The following is a 15,541-nucleotide window of genomic DNA, read 5'->3' on the forward strand; positions in this document are numbered from 1 at the left end:
CCGGAGCCCAGTTCCCCACTCCTCTATATATATATGTTGTGCGATAGGGGCCCACCAACTATTTAGGGTTGGGCTCCCCCGATCAGGGAGTAGAGGCAAAGGTCCAATAGGCCGCAGATGCTGGCTCCGAGGAAGCACTGCAGCGCCGCGGGGGGTATCTGGAACGACTGCCCGACCCTCTAGTCCAGCGTCGCCGCCTGCTTCATGAAGAGCGTGGGCGGCTGCGCGAACACCACGCCGTAGAGCAGCATGTCGCCCATATCAGGAACAGCTTTGCCAGCCCATTCACCTCCTCTGCGAGCACGGCGTCCTGCGTGAGCTCATCACCGTGTCCCAGCTCCACCGACCGGCTGCTCCACGCGGCCTCTTCCTCCAGGCCACGAAGGCCTTGCGGACTAGGGAGAACGTGCTGGCACTGGCACCACCGTCGTAGAACCTGTAGGTCCTCGTGCCAAGCAGGAAGGTGACGAGCGCGAGTAGCATGGCCATGGACGGCAAGCCAAAGCCGAGGGCCCAGCCGATGTTGTCCTGCACGTAGCTCATGAACGCAATCGTCACGGTGCCGCTCGTGCAGAGCCCCATATACCACCAGTTGAAGAAGGAGACCCGGGACACGAACTCGTCGGGGTCAGTCGCGTCGAATTGGTCCGCGCCGAAGGCCTGGACGCAGGGCTTGTGCCCACTCTGGGCGATGGCCACCAGGAAGAGGGAGACATAGAAGAAGGCCATCTGGAGGGAAGAAGGCAGGCATACACCTTGTCCGTCGGCGGAGTGACGGCATTGTTGAGGTGATGAGAACATTGATGAGAGCGTCAGCATCCTAAGGCCCTGCCATTTGCCAAATTTGGGTGAGAAGAAATGATATGCACATACTGTAACTCACACTTGGTGAAAGTGTGGCTTTTGACAAAAGGGCAACGTTTTGATATTCATGCAACAAAGCTTTGTAAAATTTGGCACAGATACATGAACATGATATATGGATATGCATCTTTAAATATACTTGCATAGTTTTGCCGCTCTAATTTAAGGGATGTTTGGATCCAGTGACTAAAATTTAAGAGGTGTCACATGAGGACGTCGCATGTGGTGTTCGAATACTAATAAAAAAAATAAATTACAGAATCTGTCAGTAATCCACTTAGCGAATTTATTAAGCCTAATTAATTCGTCACTAACACATGTTTACTATAGTACCACATTGTCAAATCATGGACTAATTAGGTTTAAAACATTCGTCTCGCAAATTAGTCGTAAACTGTGCAATTAGTTTCGTAATTAGTCTATATTTAATACTCCATACATATGTTCAAACATCTGATGAGACAGCTACTAAAGTTTAAGAGGAGGAATCAAACACCCCCTTATTTGGTTTATAAACATACAACATCAGTACATCACATTTCTTTCGACAAGCAGGCTATTCGCAGGAATCATGTTTTACTCGAAGCATGCCATATCATCACAGCAGCCTTTGGCTGTTTGGATCAATGCGACTATCAACGTTTTTACTTTTGACGCTTAATTGGACATGGACATCATACAGGTAGTGTATATTCATTTTTTTAGACAAAAGGTTTCTCCTGCTTTATTGCTAAAGCGTTCAAACATTCAGCATAGCGTTTAGGCGCGCCCGCCATCATTCAAAAACCGGTCTCATAAAGCATGGCCTAGAGGCCTACAGACATTCTTAAGTCTTCAGGATTTGAATCTCCAAGGGACGTAAACGTTTTTTTGGTTGGCGTGTGTTTAGTTCTATGAAGTTGGAATTTGGGACACCGTAGCACTTTCGTTTTTATTTGGTAATTAGTATTCAATTATGGACTAATTAGGCTCAAAACGTTCGTCTCGTAATTTCCCACCAAACTGTGCAATTAGTTTTTTTTCGTCTATATTTAATGCTACATACACGGGCCGCAAACATTCGATGTGATAGGTACTATATCACTTTTTGAAAATTTAGGGTGAAACTAAACCAGACGTCGGATCCGTTTTCTAATCCGAATGGAACATTTGTTACCCAAATTAGACTTAGCGTATATTCGCAAAAACTTAGACTTAATTTGAATGCGACCACAGGCCGGTAATGCTCCTGTTTTGCCTCTGAACTGTCAGGCTTCACCGAAGGATACAAGGCACGCTTTGATTTCTGCTGAAGTCGGCACACTGAAAACGACTGAACGAACCAAAGACGTCTCCGGGGCTTGGGTTGCCCCTCCTAAATTTTAGTCGTTGTCTCATTAAATATTTAGATAGATGTATGAAGTATTAAATATAGACTAATTATAAAATTAATTATATAGTTTGCGACTAATTTACGAGACGAATCTTTTAAGCCTAATTAGTCTATGATTTGACAACGTTTTGCTACAGTAAACATATGCTAATGACAGATTAATTAGGCTTAAAAAATTCATCTCATAGAGTACCGACGGATTATATAATTTATTTTTTTATTAGTATCAAAATACCCCATGCAATATCCTCCCAATATACCTCCTAAATTTTAGTCACCGAATCCAAACACCCTGAGAAATGTGCATGCGCAGACGTCGCGTAGTCCTCTTGAATTCAGATTCAGAACGCTCAGGAAAAGACGTCTCCAAGGCCATCTAGGGTTGTGTTTAGTTCGCGAATTTTAGGAATTTGACTACTGTAGCAATTTCGTTTTTATTTAACACTTAGTGTTTAATTATTGACTAATTAGGCTCAAAACGTTCGTCTCGCAATTTTCAACCAAACTGTGCAATTAGTTTTTTTTTTCGTCTACATTTAATGCTTCGTGCACGTATCGCAAGATTTGATGTAATAACTACTGTAACATTTTTTGGGAATTTTTTTAGGAACTAAACAAGCACTGAGATGATGATGATTCTAACATGGAAAATGGAGACATTTTTTATGTTGAACGTGAGATAGGATGGATGGTCGTTGCAGGGGCAGGCCGAGTGAGCCGCTCGAGAGAGTCAACCAGCGTCATATTCGCTCGCTTATAAGCCATATTTTTTCAGCAATCAATATTATTTTTTCTTATATAATAAATTTGTCAACAGTTTTTTCAGTCATGGCTTATCAGCCAAGCAAACAGGACTAAGATGCACGGTCAGCTTGCTATACTGCTGAGCTACGGACACTACTGTCACAACTGCTAGTATACGTAGGGGGTGTTTGGTTCTAGAGACTAAAATTTAGTCTCAGTCACATCGGATGTTCATATGCTAATTAGGAGGACTAAATATGAGTTAATTATAAAACTAATTACACATACGGAAATTAATTTACGAGATGAATCTATTAAGCCTAATTAACCCATCATTAACACATATTTACTGTAGTGACACATTGTCAAATCATGGACTAATTAGGCTTAATAGATTCATCTCGCAAATTAGTCTCAATCTGTATAGTTAGTTTTATAATTAATCTATATTTAATATTCTAAATTAGTGTTCAAACATTCGATATGACAGGAACTAAAATTTAGTTCATGGAACCAAACACTACGTAAACCCAAAAAATACATGAATACGTAAGTATGAAACAGGGTGCATGAGCGTCAGCTAAGCAACCACCAGTTCTTGTCTGATTCTTGGAATCCATTCATCACTCCTCCAGATGAAAAACTTGTTTAACTACCTTTTGTTTTTTTTAAACCGACAGGAGTATTTCTGTACTCATTTTGCCTCATTTTGTGCCGAATTTCATACTCGGAGTGTGGTGGTCGTGGACAGGTCAGCGAAAACATGACAGCAAAGAGTATAACCCAAGCAAGCACGCGGAAGCGGAAATTGATTAAGTATGTCGGGGTTGAGATGGAGGAGATCGAAAGCGGTGCGGCGTGGTTGGGGCTCACCGTGATGTAGAGCACGGAGGAGGTGACGATGGTGCGGTAGCGTCCGAGCCAGGAGTCGGCGACGGCGGCGCCGAGGAGCGGCAGCATGGCCTCGGCGCCCGACCACGCGTTCACCGCCGTGGCGGCAGCCGCCGTGGTCTGCCCGAGCGAGCCGGTCAGGTAGCTGATCAGGTTGGACGAGATGCCCTAGTATGCGAACCACTCCGTCACCTCCACCCCTGCATGCACGTAGCTCCCACTAGTAAGCGAATCGAATCGAGGTCGAGGCCGATCGAGCGCCGGCGAGATCGTGGGGGGCAGCGGGGCTTACAGATTATGAAGAGGGCGGACTTCCAGCCGCCCGTGGACGGAGTGGCGGCCGGGGAGGAGCGGCTCTGACTCCGAGGAGGCAGGGCCCAAATCAGACGCCATGGCCGGCTGACGACTGAGGCTGGTGGTGTGCTCGCGGAGTGCGAGCGAGCGCAGAGAACCTCTTCTTAGAGGAGGCGGCGTTGTCGCGCCTCGACTAGTTAAGAGGAAGAGAGGAAGGGGTGTGGGCTCTTTCGGAAAGAGAGGAAGGGGTGGGCAGGTGGCAGTCGGTTGCTCCGTCCTAAACCCGCATATAGAGAGCTCTCAGCAAGATTTGGTTTTTCTGTAAATCCGGTCTCTTCCTCTCTTCTTCTCCAAATCCAATAACTTTACAAAGGGCTCGGGGGAGGCAGGCCGGCCAGGTGGTGGGACGATAGGAGGGCAGCGTTCATGTCCTGATGACGGCGGAGACGGTCGGGCCAAGTCGGGGCAGGGGCACCCATTTGCCGGAGCGCCGCGGAAGGAAGGGGACAGGGGAAGGAGGATGAAGAACAGTTAAATTGAGTGTCGCAACACTCTAGTGCGCAATAGTCAGACTCTAGAAATATATCTAAACTGCGTATATCTAAAATTTGAATGGAACAAAATTTGTTTAGGGAGGGAAAAAAAGAGACAGACATTCACATATTTGCGAGTGCAACCGTTCATGTCTAATCTGCAACCCTACAACGAATTTGTTTACTTTTTCCTTTTACTTAAATAAATTTCTATTCCATCTTAAAAAATGTATATTCGCATAGATCATGATCTATTCATCCGTATTCTTTTTATAAATTATTATGCACCACTTTACAATTTTTTGTACCTAGAGATAGAAGTGAGCTAGTCTGTGAACTCATGTATAGCCAAGGTAACAACATATTTGGATAACCCAAAGTCTAATTGGACCCTAGTTGCTTTGAATACACTCTGGACGCGGTCTATTTGGGTTTGGACATCCACCATGTGATCCATTACAATCCAAAATTTTCATTGGAGATTAACTTAAAATGTTCAAGTGTCCATTGATTTTTTTTCGGCCACTCCTAAGCAAATTTTTCAATAAGAAGAGAAAGATACAACATAAGGTCCCAGCAAGCCTAGACTTACCAAGGCCAATCCTTCCTTACATGTCTAGTCTCATAAAGGTCACCCACAAAGTTCAAGATAAGTAATTAGAGCATCTCCAAGAGTCTTTCTAAATCTCACTTTCTGTGGGGGGTATGGCCCCCAAGACATAGGCCGCACCATCAGAGGTGGCCCAGCCCACAAGATCAAGGCATGCACGGCGCTGCTCGGCGTGCACCGCAAGCTATTGTATAGTACCAAATATGATACTTTCTTTGTAACCCTACCTCCTTCAGAGTATATAAGGAGAGGTAGGGGTCCCCTAGTGGACAGATCTATCTACTACATCTTAATACAATCCACCAAAGACACATAACGTAGGGTATTACGTCGATCAGACGGCCCAAACCTGTCTAAATCGCTGTCTCTGCGCCTTGTGTCACCATCCGGTTTTTGATTACGCGTACCCCCACCGACAAATCTACCATCATGGGATACCCCTCGGTGGACTGCCGAGCATCTTTTGTCAACAGTTGGCACGCCAGGTAGGGGCATGCGTGCTGATCCATGGTGAACCAGATGGGATCTTAAGACTTACGTCCTGGCGAGACCAACTTTCATCTCCATAATTGCTCTCCAAATAATTTTCTGAACCCCCGAACAGTCATGTTGATGCTCGGATGCCTCCAGAGACGGCCCAGTCTCCGGCTCCTCCCTACACGTGCTACGGGCTCCGCGCTCTGCGTTATGGGTGGTCGGCCGTGGTTCTTTGGTCACGCATGTTCCTCCTACATGTGCACGGGCTCCGCGCTCAACGTTATGGTTAACAAGCTAGCTAGGGCTGGAGACTCAGCTACACACTAACTGGTCGGGCGGTTTATATTAAACATAATTACATTTTCACACCAACTGATCGCCGAGTTGCATACATTATTTCATCGCTATTGCTGATTTTTCTCTGGAGTTCATATATTTTTACATCATGTACTACCCATTCTACATATTTGTTTTACAGGATCAGAGTCCAGGTGATCGAATCACCTGGTGCTCGAACTTCTCCACCGATCAACTGGTCGAACCGCTAGGTTCATGGACTTCATCGCCGACCAGTTGATCGGACTGTTTGCCGGTCACCTCTACTCAACGCTCACTTCGCCGCCGACCAGTTGACCAGACTGTTCGTCGCTCGTGCTTTATCGCCAGCTACGCCGAGGACTCCTCGGCACTCGGTTTCTTCATGCTCAAGGACTAAGTGGGCACACTTCACCGCACGGACGTCGCCAGCTACGCCGGTGCTCGGACCTCGCTAGCTTCGTCGGGAACTCCTCGGTGCTCGGACATCGCCAGCTACGCTGGGGACTCCTCAGTGCTCGGACATCGCCAGCGACGTTGGGGACTCCTCGCTCCTCGGTGCTTGGACATCGCCAGCGACGTCGGGGGCTCCTCGCTCCTCGGTGCTCGGACATCGCCAGCGACGTCGAGGACTCCTCGCTCCTCGGTGCTCGGACATCGCCAGCGACGTCGGGGACTCCTCGCTCCTCGGTGCTCGGACATCGCCAGCGACGTCGGGGACTCCTCTCTCCCCGGTGCTCGGTCATCTCCAGCGACGCCGAGGACTCCTCACTCCTCGGTGCTCGGACATCGCTAGCAACGTCGGGGACTCCTCACTCCTCGGTGCTCGGTCATCGCCAGCGACGCCGGGGACTCCTCGCTCCTCATTGCTCGGACATCACCAGCGACGCCGGGGACTCCTCGCTCCTCGGTGCTCGGTCCTCACCAGCGACATTGGGGACTCCTCGCTCCTTGGTGCTCGGACATCGCCAGCGACACCGAGGACTCCTCGCTCCTCGGTGCTCGGTCATCGCCAGCGACGCCGGCGACTCCTCGCTCCTCGGTGCTCGGTCATCGCCAGCGACGCCGGCGACTCCTCGCTCCTCGGTGCTCGGTCATCGCCAGCGACGCCGGTGACTCCTCGCTCCTCAGTGCTCGGACATCGCCAGCGATGCCAGAGACTCCTCGCTCTTCGGTGCTCGGTCATCGCCGGCGACGCCGGCGACTCCTTGCTCCTCGGTGCTCGGACATTGCCAGCGACGCCGGGGACTCCTCGCTTCTCGGTGCTCGGTCATCGCCAACGATGCCGGTGACTCCTCGCTCCTCGGTCATCGTCAGCGACACCGGTGTCTCCTCGCCCCTCGGCGCTCGGACATCGCCAGCGACGCCGGGGACTGTTCGCTCTTCGGTGCTCGGTCATTGCCAGTGACGCCGGGGACTCCTCGCTCCTTGGTGCTCGGACATCGCCAGTGACGTCGGAGACTCCTCGCTCTTCGGTGCTCAGACATCGCCAGCGACGCTGGGGACTCCTCGCTCCTCGGTGCTCGGTCATCGCCAGCGACGCCGGGGACTCCTCGCTCCTTGGTGCTCGATCATCGCCAGCGACGCCGCTCCTCGGTGCTCGGTCGTCGCCGCCTATGCCAGGGACTCCTCGCTCCTCGGTGCTCGGTCATCGCCAGCGACGCCGAGGACCCCTCGCTCCTCGGTGCTCGGTCATCGCCAACGATGCTGGGGACTCCTCGCTCCTCGGTGCTCGGTCATCGCCAGCTACGTCGGGAACTCCCTGGGTGGTCGAACATCGCCGGTTACGCCCGGGACACCTCGATGCTCGGATCTTGCTACGTCTCATCGGTGTGCTATCAAGTTGCTCCATGCTGTTCGGATCAGGGTGCTGATCTTGGACAGCGCGTATGGGGTCATGATACGCGCATGTCAGACGACGTCGGCAAGCTTTCAGACTTCTTTGACCCTACTACAAGATTCATTCTTCATCTTCCAGCAGGCTCGGGGACTAAGTGGGCACACTTCACCTTGCGGTGAATGTGCTTGTTCTCATCTCGAGGCTACGCCCGGGGACTGGCTGCCTGCTCGGCTGGTCTTCTACTTTATGACCCTAGCACCACGTGACTACGTCACCTACTGTCAGGCTCGGGGACTAGTTGTGGGGGTATGACCCCCAAGACCTGAGCCGCACCATCAGAGGTGGCCCAGACCACAAGATCAAGACGTGCACGACGCTGCTTGGCGTGCACCACAAGCTATTGTATAGTACCAAATATGATACTTTCCTTGTAACCCTATCTCCTACAGAGTATATAAGGAGAGGTAGGGGTCCTCTAGTGGATAGATCTATCTACTACATCTCAATACAATCCACCAAAGACACAGAATGTAGGGCATTACGTCGATCAGATGGCCCGAACTTGTCTAAATCGCTGTCTCTGCGCCTTGTGTCACTATCCGGTTTCTGATTACGCGCATCCCCACCGACAAATCTACCATCGCGGAATGCCCCTCGGTGGACTGCCGACGATATTCTGTCGACACTCTCTAAATTATCATTTAGAGTCATTTACATAAAAATCGCTTTCTATATCTTTTTATTTTTCAATAATTTTTCTATATCTCATGCGCACTCTAGAGAGTCAGTCTCGTCTTCTATTTTTGGCTAGCGAAAAATTCGGAATAGAAGATGGCTATATTTGGATGACCATTTAAAAAAGTTGTTGGAGAGTAGTTTTTTTCATAAAAATATTTGTTCCTAGCATTTTAGAAAGGATATAAAGAGTCTGTTGAAGATGCTCTTATATAAGAAAAACTTACGTCTCGAGCCAACTTTGTACCAAGAGAAATAGCTACCAAAGTAATATGGCTAGCAACTAATAGCGACATTCCTATCCTAGGCCGTAAAGTTCACCCCAAAGTCCATCAACAGTAGCTAGCCCAAAGGAACACGACAGCCACCTCCATGCGACATGGCGCTTCGCGGCATGCCAATGGTCCATAGGGCGGTGCGGCGGAGGTGCCATTACCAAGAACAACAACCAAGGATGAACTGTGGAGGTTGTGCGCCAAATTGAGGCGAAGCATCACTTCTTTTGAAATTTTCAGTAGAATTACCGGTGACGATAACTTCTCAAGCTTCAAAGAGCGGCACAGCATAGCAACATCTTGATCCCTGAAAGGAGCATCCATGGTGGAACATGGAGCAGTAGCAACAGGCAGGAGCAGAGTAAGAAATTATACATAGAGGGGACCGATCGAAAAAAAAACAAACTTATAAAACTGAGCGTGACTCAACCTATTAGTTTTTTTCATGGTGGTCATCTGGATTAATTCATCGACTTCACACAATTACTCGCATTTTCTTATATGTATTCTATAATTTAATGCTATATCCTTTCTGTGCTAGGCGACATGCCAATTGAAGCAAGGCTCTATGGTAAATCGCAAGATCTACCAGCCTAGTCTTTGGGAGGTATTTGTAAGGATGATTTTATCTAGCTGTGTTTTCTATAATTTTATTATCTACTCCATCATCCTTCCCATAAAAAGTATCGCTATGAAATTTGTACTGGTCTTAAGTTTGACTACGTTTATAGAAAATATTAGTATCTATAAATAAGTTTATTATGAGAATATATTCAATGATCTATCTAATTATACTAATTATGTGCTATAAATATTAATATTATTTGACTTCTCAGAAAGTGAGAATGATATTTTTTTCGGACGAAGAGAGTAGAAGATATTAATAAGTATATATGACAATAATTTGTTATATTCTTCCACTAAATATAAATAAAAATTATAAGATTATACTAATAACAAAATTGATGTCATATGTTACGGGGAGGCATGCCCCTTCCGACCCAATTGGCTCCGCCGTTGAGTGTACTGTATAGTTCTTCTGTATACGGGGGCAAACTCTCCTATTCATAGTCATGCAAAATATTTCTTACGGTTGTTAGTACTGATCCGTCTTAATGTTTAGGTGCTGCACTGCTCTTCCCCATGGCTATAAAGGGGTATCTAAATATATTAAGGCAGTTTGTTTTGGCTGCCTCTCATTAGGCTATCCACGTCACCCTCATCATTTACCGCCGTTGGATCTTTAATCGTGTGGCTATGGTTGTCTGGAGCAGATTCGGCCGAAAACAGCTTCTACCGCTCTGCCTTCGCTTCCATAGCTTTCCCTTACCTATAAACATGTAAGTATGTAACGGACAGGGATTACGAAGCAGACACAAACCCAAAGCAGGGGGTATAAACATGTAACGGACAGGGATTAGGAAGCAGACACAAACCCAAAGCAGAGACAGTTCTTACGAATACGTACTCGATCCTAGTACTCAATCCTAGTGTTGGCCCCGGTGTAGGCTGACTAGAGGAGAGTGAATATTTTTTTTTTAAAAAATAATCTAATCAAAACAAATATATAATTAAAATTATCGATCTAGCTAAGACTAGATATCTCTATCTAAATTCTTAAGCATCTTATAAAGATTCTAAGTAGGCAACAAAAGTGCTAGGCTAGTTAGAGCTCACCTAAACAATTCTATTAGCAATGGCACACAAACCTATGCAACTAGTACTTTGACAACCAGGAGAGCTCCTACACAAACTAGTAAGCAAAAGCACAAAGCTCCTAAGCTCACTAGCAATGCTCAATAACAAGGCTACACAAGCCAAATTAGAGAGCTCAAATTACTTAGCTACATAAACTAAGCAATATTACTAACAAGACTATTCAAGCCAATTAGTCACGCAAGGGAGCTACTTCTATGCTACACAAGTATGAAGGTAACTAACAAGCTACATAAGCCAACAAATTACTAGTACACAAGCATAATATATGAAAAGTAAATACCAGCTTGTGTAAGGGGATTGCAAACCAACGGAAAGATGATGACACGCTGATTTTTATCCTGAGGTTCACTTAATTGCCACCAAGCTAGTTCCCGTTGCGTCGACCGCTTATTTGGTGGTTCGACGGTTAATAGGTATTTCACAAACCTAGCCCACACGTTGGGCACAAGAACCGACCTTAAAAGTGAGGGTAGCTCAATTACACGCTCTACTCCGCAGAGCGAGCACAACACCCCTCACAAATCTCTTCTCTGTAGCACCGCACAATCACCACGCGGGCTTCACAACGGAGACCACAACCTTCAAGCCGTCTAGGTGATGGCAATCACCAAGAGTAATAAGAAATTCTCCGATCACAATGATTTCCTAGTGCCACAAAATATAAATCCCGAATGCACACACTAGGCTCTTAATCCCTCACTCAAATTAGCACCACGCATAAGAGGGAGAGGAAGGGGAAGGGGTGGATCTTAAATTTCACATCCACACTCACGAAGGCATGTTGGTTTAAACTTATTAGCCGGCTTATCAGCTAGAATATACAGTATTTTTCTCTCACAACAAAACAGCTTCAGCCGGCTTTAATACCAGCCGAACAGGCCCTCAATCTCTCCTACAAATCTTAGCTCAAATCATAGGGGGAGAGAGAGAGGAGAGGGAAGAACCCTAGGTCACCAAGAGCAACAATGGGGAATGGGAGTGGTGAGGAAGGAGAGGAGAAGCCAGCCTTATTCTCTCACGCACAGGCTCCCTCAGCTCTCAGCCCCGCACTGGAAATTTCAGTCAGCGCGGCCTAAAAATTCTCGGGCGAACGCTCCACACACCAGGTGCGCTTTCGACCGTTGGCGCCGAGGGCCCCCGCACTGGAAATTTCAGCAGGCGTGCCCTGGAAATTCTCGGGTGGATGCACCTCTTCCGACCGTTGGCTGGGAGGACTCCCGCACTGGAAATTCCAGGCGACGGCTTGGAATTTCTTGGGCGCACGCTCCACATACCAGGTGCGCCTCCTGCACAGACAATTTCAGCTCGGGCCAACTAATTTTCTTGTTAATTAGGCCAATCCAACAGAGAACCCCTGCTTGGAATAATAACCACTATGAGCAAAAAATTCCAGCAGCAGTATCAAACTTCTCCTTCTTCACCCTTTCTCAAGGCACTAACTCCTCCAAGGTACTAAACCAAAATTATCACATGAATTAGCATTTTCATAAAGATTTTTTCTAGGCGTTCTCGAGCATCTCACCACGTCACTAAGCGTAATGCATATGAAAATGAAACTCACACTGAGTAGCACTAGATAACCGTTGTAACTAAAATATTTTCTCTCTTTATAGTACAACTATCTAACCTAAATCCGGTCAAGCACTTCTCTACTCAACTTAGACCGGTGAAATGAAATATTCTATAGGTTATACCTTTGCATTGCGCATTCCATTCCATCTCCTCCAATGTTGATGCAACACATGCACCAACCAATCACAAATGATATCATCCACTTCATATCATCACGTGACCGTATTGGTACATCGATCTTGACTTCACTTGTTCTTCACTGTTGCTTCGGTCCATCAGCGCCAAGTCATTACTCAACTTACCCTTCACACCTGCAACTAGTCCATCAAACCAAGTCTTGTCTTGATCTTCTCCACCTTAGTCACATGACTCAATGTCATGTCTCATATGCAATGAGCTCCTTCATCCAATATTTACCTATGAACTAATTTCCTGTGTATCTCATTATCAATGTTTGACCACCGATAGCCTGCCATAGGGGTACCCGGGGCAGTATGTTCGGGTTTCAGCGTATGCAGATGTAACAACCCGGGTTTTTTTTGAGAAACCAAAAATACGAACTTTTTAAATTTTTTCCTGCAATGTGTGAAGCATGTAGATGCTAGGTCAAACTAAGAACAATTTATAAATAAATTGTTGCAACCATGTAGAAATGCTCGTAGAGGTTTGCCGGTGTTCTTTAGTCGGTTTAGATTTTTGTGTTGGAGAGCACAATCCGTAGCAACTCTCTTGTCCATTCTCGCACCTCTTCCGAGTTCCTCCCGACCTTCCTCGAAATCCCTTCCAAAAATTCCATAAGCCATAATTCATAGGAGGGGGGGGGATCCTTTTCTTTTCCCCTCAACCCCTCCTTGTTTCCTGCCTAGCTCATGCACAAACATATATGCATGCCACTGTGCTCATGTACTTATCACGTGAGCATCCTGCTACTTCTCTAGTTCTCCTAAAACTAGGAACACACAAGGTACATGCAAGCTGTAGGCAGCAACATGCACTGCCATGCTAGGCTCTACACGTGTATATACATGTATACATGCCAGTGCCTAATAGCAAGTACCGGAGCCCAGCTTCCCTTCCGGCCCATCACCATCACGGCCAGCCACAGCAAACCGCTACCCAATCCTCTAATCACGTGAGCTCCTTGCTGTATACACAGCCATGCAAGCACTCTATATGTGTATGTAGACGTATATACGAACTAGTGCCCAATCGCAAGGCCCATCTCGTGCAGCACCGTGACCCAGCTAGCAACGTGGCCCAACTCGCGCTTGTGCTCGCCCGCAGTCCGCATGTGCGTGCGCACAGCCCAGCTTCCTTCCCTGCATCCCGCGTACACAGCACGTGACGCCGAACTGCATGGCCCTGTTCCTTCACCCGTGGGTCCCGCACGTCAGCCGCACTACAGAAGGAACCGAAGCCTCCGTCTACCTTTTCTGTCCAGCGCTTTTCCTCTTTTCCGCTGGCGTCCAGAGCAAGGAAGCAGGCCACCGCGTCGCCCTCGGATGCTCCTTGCACCCCACCCTGGAGCCTACCTCGCGTGACGAGAGCCCAGCCGCGGACCCCGCCTGGAACGAACAGACCTGCCACGACGCCACCAGGACATGGACCCGCATTGCAAGCCGTAGATGCCCTCGAACCGTACTGCAAGCTGGCGAGCCCGGCGCCCGTTCTGGAGCACTCCAGAAGCTTCCCAGCTCTGCTCACCTACCCCGCTTCGCGGATGGGCGCCACGTGTCCGGCCGGCCGCACCCCAAAGATCACCGCCGCCCGTAGCATGCCCCGGCCTCCGCGAACCGTAGCCCGAGAGCTATAAGAGCCATGCTCGCCGCCTCGCCCTCACCCTTCCTCCACACAGCCGCCAGCGCGCCGCGGCAAAGGCCCGAGGAGCCGTTTGGGCTGACGCCACGCCCTGGCGGTAGGTGCACGACGTCGCCGTCGCCGCGAAACCACCTTGCGCCAAGCTCGGGTCATCTCGGAGCCGCACGCTTGCACTGCGACGCCGCCACCGCGAGCCGTCGCCGAGCCGGAGCACCCCCGGCGTCGCCACCATCAACGCCACCATAGCCCGCTCTACGCTGCACCGACCTGTGCACCAAGGCGGAGCCACAGCACTACGACCGCACCCTCCGGCCAGCCACCGTGCTGTCTCCTCCTCGTCACAGTGCGACATCGCCCGTGCCTCGACGGTCTTCGATGAAGCCGCAACCGCCGTGGTCACGTCCTCGCCGTGCTGCACGTCAAGCCGCCGCCAGCCGTCACCTCGTCGCCTCGCCACGGCAGCACCTCGCCCTGCACCGCCATCCTCTCCTCGCCGCCACCAACGGTGAGTCACTGCAATCCCTTGCTCACCGTGAATACCGAGACCCGCCGTGGTGCCGCGCGCTCCCATGCCGAGGGGAAGCGAAGGCGGAGCTCTTCCGCTCCTGGACACTCACATCACGAGCACGCACGAGCAGTTGACCAGCCAAGCCAAATCGACATACGGCGTTGAAGAACGCCGGCGTGATCACCCTGACCGCCATGACCGTCATGGTCAAGACCATGCCCCGTCGACCATCACCGCTGTGTTCCGGCCGCCCTGAGATAGTAGGAGCAACGCGAGCCCCTGGACCAGCCCTGCCTCGACGTGAGACATACCGTGCGCTGGCTGGATGTCTGAGCCAAGCCCGAGAGCCGACGCCCATCCCCGCCTCGCTGGAGTCACGTGCTCCCATGTCGCCCCCGTAGCGGAGATGCCCCTGCCCTCTCCGGTCACCTCACGTCGTGAGGACGCGATGTCAAGAAACACCCTCGACGATGCCTCGTCGTTTGCCGCCACTGCCGCCGCTGGTCGCGAGCTCTTACACGCGCCCGCGCAGACCCGAGGCCCCATCTTTCCTAGTTGCCACGCCGTCGGCGAACCTCGTCGTGGACGTGACCACGCACGCACACACAGACCCAAAGCCCGACCTTGGCCACGCTGGCGCTCATACACCAAGCAGTGTCACGGCGAGCCGAGCGCGCACAGTGTCCGTGCCCTCAGGCTCTTCGGTCAAGCACCGCTGGGCACGGTCGCGAGCTGCTCACCCGAGCCATCCCCGCACCGTCCAGGCCTCACGGTGTCGACAGCAAGCCACCGCAGCCGCTTAGCCTTGCCACGAGGCCACACGCGCGGACACGCACACCAACGATGCCATGCGGGCATCGGAGCACCACCGCCGGTCGCCCATGACCGTGATCACCTGCACTCGTGCACACATCACTTGAACTCACGTAGCCTGCGGCACTGCTTGACACGCCACCACCGCGAGCACGACGTCA

At 49.7% G+C, this 15,541-nt stretch overlaps 1 pseudogene; it reads right to left on the reverse strand.

Annotated features, from left to right (window-relative positions):
* Positions 1-62: 62 nt before the first annotated feature.
* On the reverse strand, positions 63-14,763 carry LOC136510914 (protein NRT1/ PTR FAMILY 5.10-like; annotated as a pseudogene).
* Positions 14,764-15,541: the final 778 nt, after the last annotated feature.

Source organism: Miscanthus floridulus, chromosome 16 (genome assembly GCF_019320115.1).
Source record: "Miscanthus floridulus cultivar M001 chromosome 16, ASM1932011v1, whole genome shotgun sequence".
Lineage (NCBI taxonomy): Eukaryota > Viridiplantae > Streptophyta > Magnoliopsida > Poales > Poaceae > Miscanthus > Miscanthus floridulus.